Source organism: Otolemur garnettii, unplaced genomic scaffold (assembly GCF_000181295.1).
Source record: "Otolemur garnettii isolate 467f Iridium unplaced genomic scaffold, OtoGar3 scaffold00022, whole genome shotgun sequence".
NCBI classification, from domain to species: domain Eukaryota; kingdom Metazoa; phylum Chordata; class Mammalia; order Primates; family Galagidae; genus Otolemur; species Otolemur garnettii.
Genome location: NW_003852417.1, coordinates 21,228,099 through 21,235,430, shown reverse-complemented (window position 1 = coordinate 21,235,430; position 7,332 = coordinate 21,228,099). Strand labels below are relative to the sequence as shown.

Here is a 7,332-nt window from a genome sequence, read left to right as displayed (position 1 = left end):
TGTAAAAGTGAGGCATGCATCTTTCCAGTCCGTTTAGAACCATACACTTAAGAGAGGACCAAACCAATGAAGCCAACAAACTCATGGAAAACATCTGCTGATAATTTCTAAGGTTTCCAAGAGTAATATATCTCTCTTATCATAATGCTTTCCATGGAAAACATTCACGTATTCATTGGTGAATGATAATACTGAGTTAAGTGGAATTACTACCAAAAACCATTAGTACCACATAGCAGTCTGCTAATATTTAGAAAATTTAGATTCTGATGACCTTTCTGCTTAAGTAAGAGTTACTATTTTTAAAAATTTAACATACACATGCCATTCTCATAGCAACAGCAGAAAAGTTATTTCTACGAATAGAATTTTAGGTAACCGAAATTCAATTTACCACACATATGGAAAAATGAAATAGTATTTGATGAACAGTTCGATTTAATTATTTAAAAATGAATTTTTTTTAAAGAATGGCAAATAATGTTACTAAATGTATGGCTGCATACAAAAGTACACATAGTTATTACTCTGGTTATGCCAGTTTTAGTCATATTAAAATTTGATGACTACAGAGTTACAGAATGTATAGTCAAGCTTAGCTTTTCCCTTAGATCTCCTAAACAAAAAGAAAATAGATCAGCAGTAGGAATTTTATTCTGAACAATACAGATCTTGCTCACAATATTCTTCTATTGGCCATTATCTTAGAATTACAATAAAATAACATTGGTTAATGGCAAAGCCAAGAGTTATAAAGACATTGAGAAAACACTAAAAATGTAAAATGAATATCAAATCTAGAGTCACAAAGTCACAATGAGTAAATAAACTAAAAAATAATACCAGAATTCATTATTTCCAAATGAGACCTATACCTTCCAAAATGACTTATTTGGGAAGGCTGCAATACTTATTCCAACAATGCTGTCACTTATAATATCTTTGGAATTTTTTTTGTAAAAGCACTACAAAACATATAACACATTCTATTGATTATCCTCAACAAGTACTAACAAATCCCCAAATTTAGATTGTAGCAATTCTTGGGATGTTATTCTTGGAAGCAAGTAAAGAGTCACATAGGGCCTGCTATAGAGGATATGATGGATCATCCAACAGGGCTGCCTATATTTGGTCAAAAATGAGATGTTAACCTAAAGCAGTTAAGACTAATTTTCTTAGGAGGCAACCCTAGAAAGGTAAAGCCTCCCAAGACAACTGCTCTGAAGCATCTTTCTCACTTGGATATCAACGTAACTCTGTTTTATAACTAACTATCATCCAGTCCATGCTCTCATTTTATTAATAAGAAATTGGGCTAGGTCTGATGACTCACACCTGTAATCCCTCTGTTTTAGGAAAAGGAGGTAGGAGGATCACTTGAGGCCAGGAGTTCAAGATCAGCTTGGGCAACATACCAAGACTCCACCTCTATAAAAAAGTTGTTTAAATTAGCGTGGTGTGGTGGCATCCACCTGTACTCCCAGTTGGGGGATAGAGGTAGGAGACCTCCCTGGAGTTCAAAGTTATAGTGAGTATGATCATTCTACTGCAATTCAGCCTGTGCAATAAGAGAGATCCTGCCTCAATTAAAAAAAAAAAAAAAAGGAAAAAGAAAAATGAAGTTTCTAAGAAGTGCAAGGAATTGCCCCAAATTACTAATTAATTAGTGGCAAACTAGAGACTGAATAGCAGGTCTCCTAATTCCTAGTTCAGTATTCATTCCATTTTACTATGCAGAATATAAACTTTAAGGCTTGAGAACAAAGTAGAATTGCCTTTAAAATACAGTAATGGTTTCTGTTTTAAATTCGAGTTAAGACAACTAGTAATCTCCAAAATTTTGGAAGAATATGTGATTTGATTTTAAATACACAACACTTAGTGATGCCAATTTCTAACGGTCATATGGAAAAGACAGGGACAAAAATGCAGGAAAAAAACAACTGAAAAGATAAATGATATAGTAGTCCAGGCGCTAAAGTAGGTCTGCAAAGCCGGTTTTATTACAACTCAGTCAAGCTGTATTGATGTGATTTTTTCCTTATGCAGACATCAAAAAAATTAAAGATGAGCTGTCATCATTATCATTTAATAGCATTTACGGAGTATTTACTATGCCACTTTGCTAGGCATTTTTGCTTGCATTACTCCACTTAATCCTTAGGACAACCCCATGAGGTGGGCACATTGTATCCCCATTTAAAAGATAAAGGAACTGAAGTCTGCTAAGGTTAAATAACCAAAGTCACAATGTGTGGCAGGTTGTATTTTCCAAAGATGGTTATAAAAATGTCTTCTGTCCCACATGTTCTCCTTTTTCTTTTTTGTTGTTTTTGTTTTTGAGACAGAGTCTCACTTTGTCACCCTCGGTAGAGTGCCTAGAGTGCCATGGCGTCACAGCTCACAAAATCCTCAAACTCCTGGGCTCCAGTGATTCTCTTGCCTCAACCTCCCAAGTAGCTGAAACTACTTGTACCCACCACAACACCCGGCTATTTTTTTAGAGACAGGGTCTCCCTCTAGCTCAGGCTGGTCTGGAACTTCTGAGCTCAAGCAATCCACTCTCCTCAGCCTCCCAAGTGCTAAGATTTCTCCTTTTTCTTCATAAACTTTTTTGCTTAGGATACTTTCAGACTTATAGAAAAACTGATAATAGTACAGTTCGTCTGATTATTGTCATCTTATATTAGTAGATAAATTTGTAGCACCTAATGAAGCAATATTATAATAGTTTTATTAACTGAAGTCCACATTTTATTTAAATTTCCTTAGTATTCATCTAACATCTTTCTGTACCAGGGTCCCACCAGAATACCACATTGAGTTTAGTCATCATGTCTCCCTAGACTCCCTTTGACTTACGACAGTTTCTTAGAATTTCCTTCTTTTGGATGACTGAGGAAATGGAAAAACTGAGACTAGACCCTGAGTGTGTCAGACAGCAAAGAGTGTGCTTTTTAACCATACTACTAAACGATTCCTGTAATCTGAACTGTTTTTCCTTAGGTTTCAAAAAGGCTTATGCGTTGGTCAATGCAGTGGGCTTGAATTGGCAGATATATCCCATTTGCAAAGTAGATCCTACAGCATTACTTTATCTTCCAGTAACTGCATTATTACACATTATATTCCAAAGAATATAGGCATGAGCTGTCACCATATTTAAGATGATGTGGCTCCAAAATATAAATGCCATCATTTCCAGTGACAGAACCAAGCAGGCTATGTATTAACATCCTTTTAAATAGCCATATACCCTTCCCATGGTGTTATAAATTTTTAAATATTCAACTTATTCCTATTTTCTTTTATTTAATGGCAGGAGTGCTTATAAAATATTATTATATTTATTTTTCATATTTCAGGATTAAGTTATAGTCAGTGCTAATTATAACATGCCTGGAAAAAATTTAACCTACGATGATTAAAATTCTACTTATAAAGGAAAAATCTAAACCACAGAAACAGTGCTTAGTTTAGAACAAGTAATACGTATGTAACTGCCAAATGCAATCTCTATTTAGATGTCTGTCTTACTGAAACATTGCAATTACAAAAAACCAAAATGAATTTCTAAGTATTTCAAGATGAAACAGTCTTTGCATAATTCTCAAGGTTTATAATTACTTTCCTGAAAAAGTAAATACTCCAAGTTTTTATTCATAAAACGGATTCTAGAAGTTAACACAGATTGAACTCTCAATGTTACTATAAAATGGATGCCTCTATGAAATTCAGAATCTCTCAGATTAATGATCAAATGCAATGCCTGTCAACTTCATCTCCAAAATATACCGTAAATCTAACATTTTCCATACATTTCATTGTCATCACCTTAATCCAAGCCATCATCTTGTTTATACAACGAGTGACGTCCTCTCTTTTACTCTTAGCCAACCCACATCCCTGGTCCTTTTCTTCATACTATGGCAAAATAATCTCAAAATGTAAGTCTGATTATATCATTTCCTAGTTTAAAAGTCTTTAATGGCTCTCCTTGCATCCTGAAATAAAAATCAAATTTCCATCTAAATCTACAAGTCTTAGATGAGTTGGCTCCCGTCCCAACTGTGCAAGTGCACTGACTACACTCCCCTTTCACCTACATGCAGACCACTCTCTTCTGCAAGGTTCTCCAACGGCCCACCTCATGGCACTAGATGTACCTTGTCAGACTTTTGTTTAACTAGCTCCTTTTCTTCCTTTAGGTTTTAGCTATCAGCTTAATATCAACTTCTTAAAGAAGATTTCACTAAGGCTGACCACTACTTAAAGTAAGGACCTCTCAGTAGCTATTCTCTGCCTCATTTACAGTTCTCATTACAGCCTGCAGGTAGTTTAATCATTTGTTTGTTCTTCTGTTTTTCACCTACCATTCCCTCTACAATCTTAGTTCTAAAGTTCACCAGTTGTGAGGACCATGATGATATTGTCCACTGTTACATTCTCAGCACAAGACCCAGAACACTTCAAAAGAGCTCAACTTCTACTTTTATAATAAAGACTTAATATAAAAAAAGGAAGAAGCATCAGATAAATTGCTACTGCCACTTTATTTTTTATTTTTTAGGAATTCAAGCGCAGCATAACAGTAAGATTCAGATGATCAAAATGTCTTTCAATTATTTCTCCTTTTGCTATTTTCAAATATATATAGGGTCCTTCCTATAAAGAATAATATAGCCAGGCCTGTAACGCTAGCAATTCTGGGAGGCCAAGGCAGTTGATCTGCTTGACCTTAGGAGACCAGGCTGAGTGAGAGCAAGACCCCATCTCTACCAAAAATAGAAATACTAGCTAGGCATGTGGCAGGCACCTGTAGTCCTAGCTACTCAGGGGACTGAGGCAAGAGGAATTTGAAGCTGCTGTGAGTTATGACACCACACCATTCTACCCAGGGCCACAGAGTGAGACTGTCTCAAAATAATAAGAATAATACAACAAATATAACAGAAAATAATGTCACCTTCCATTCACAGAGTATTTTTTATAGCCCTCAACATGTTTTCAAATGTTTACCTCAACTGAAATGCAGATGGCAGGTAATATTTCCATTTTACAGATAATCACTAAGGCTCAGAGAGGTCAATGAACTGGATAAAATCACAGATATTTAGTGGTATAGCTGAAGTTTGAACACAGTTCTCCTGGCTCCCAATCTAGTCCATCCTTTCTTGTTTCTTTTACTTTTTTATTGTTTGTGTTTTGCTTTGGTGCACATTTTCAGCCTTTTAAAAAGTGGAGTATACAGTAAAACATACAAATCCTAAGTACATAACTTGATAATTCCTACAAAGTCAGTATACCCAGACCAAGATAGAGAGTACTGCCTGCAACGCAGATGTCTCCTGCGTGCACGCTCCTTCTCAATCCATAATTGAATGGTAACCACAATTCTGACTTCTATGACTACAGCTACTCTTACCTGTTTTTTAATTTCACCTAAATGGAATCAGTAAGTATACACTCTTCTATATCTGATTTATTTTATTTAACATATGCCTGTGAGATTCACCCATATGAACAAATGCAGCAATGATTTCTTCTTTTTCATTGCTGTATGCTATTTCATTGTATAAATACACCAAAATTTATTTAGCTATGCCATTGTTTGATACTTGTGTATTTTTCAGGTTTGGGCTATATGAATAATGTCATTGTGAATATCCTTTATTTGCTGGAGAAACAAAGGCACCAAAAGAGAAAAATGACTAAGTCAAACGACCACAGTAATTGGGCAACCCAACTAAACCCCAGGAGACTTAATCTCCCTTTTAGTATGTTATACAAGTCAGCAAGTCCATCTGACTCTTAACATAAAGATTCTTTCAATTCTTATAAAATATGAAACAAAGTCTAAGTTAAAAATACTATGCCAAATGTTAGTACAGTTTCTGATTACCAAAATTACTTCATTAAAAACTTTTAAAATAAATTTCAATGTTTGGAGTAGAAATATTTTTAGACATATCACTATTCTACAGATTTATCTAATCTATAATCAAACAAAATTTTGATTTCCAAATTAGAAATGTACTAAACTCAGAATGCTATGAAAATGTGGACAGAGACAACAGTCCCAACTTACAAGCAGGTAACATGCCCAAACTCTGCATTTATATCAGTTATTTGGAATCCAGAATGCATTTTCTTCAAAAAATTATATGATACATAGTGATCAGGTTTTCAGCCTACAAAAGCTAACTCACTCAAATGGACCTGAAAATAGCACTAAAAACCAAATAGTCTTTAACCACCATGACTAAAACCCTAATATAGAATGAGTAATGACTTATAAAACTATCTCCTAATACCTCAATCTCTTGTTAACTCTCATAAACAGTGGGAGGCCCACGTACAAATGTGTCTGTGACTGGCTTATGCCTTTTGTTCCCCTTCAACACACTTCACTTTATGTTCCCAGATCTCGGACAGAATTCACACCACAGAATTACTTAATTCCTATCCCTTAAACAACCCTTTGAGATTTCCACTGTTAAAAACGCCTTTGAGAGGGGAGAAATGGAGAAATTAGAAAAACAAATAGAAAAACAATCATAAAACCTCAAGAAATCTTAGTAAGTTGTTTTGTTTTTATCAACAGGCACATGGAGTCAGATGGGATTTTACTAAGCTCCCACTTTCATTACAGAAATCCTCCTAGACTTTTTAAAACCCTAGGCTGGGCACTTCTGAGTACCTCTCCATCCATCAGGAGAGCTGCCTATTCCATTTCTTCTCATATCCCCTTTCGTTTCTCGCTTACACTCTGAATGGGATGATACACACAACTGAAATAAAGGAAAGATGAAGACTGCAGAGTGGTCAGCCATTAGGGTCACCATGAATCTATAACTTAGTTGTGTACGTAGGGACTACATACAGGTGATTTAGAACAAAGAAATAGTTTCATAAGTGAACACCAGAATAGTTCCAGAAATGAGAAATCTACCTTAAGTACCACATTATAACATTCCTTTGTTCTTCAAGGCTCATCTTATCACTCCAATAATTAGACTGAAAATGTATCCTAAATTGTCTCCATACAACAAACACTGACCTGAGTACACCATAAATAGGTATACTCCAGGGAATCAAAACACTACCTCCCTCTAATGTGATTAATTCACCTACAGATGGAGAGATCGGTTTCTATTTAGTCTAGACGATAGAAACTAAAATGACTAGAGCTACCTACTCTTGAAACTCCAATAAGCAGGATGATAGATGACTATGAAAGCCAAAAGAACTAAAGTTATAAATGTAAAAGAATTCTTCTTTTTTTTTTTTTTTTTTGAGACAGAGCCTCAAGCTGTTGCCCTGGGTAGA

General features: G+C 35.2%; 1 protein-coding gene across 2 annotated transcripts in view; it reads right to left on the bottom strand.

The window, feature by feature from the left end:
* Positions 1-7,332, bottom strand: part of LCLAT1 (lysocardiolipin acyltransferase 1) — a 187,397-nt gene that overhangs the window by 148,639 nt on the left and 31,426 nt on the right. The gene's annotated exons all lie outside the window — the stretch shown is intronic.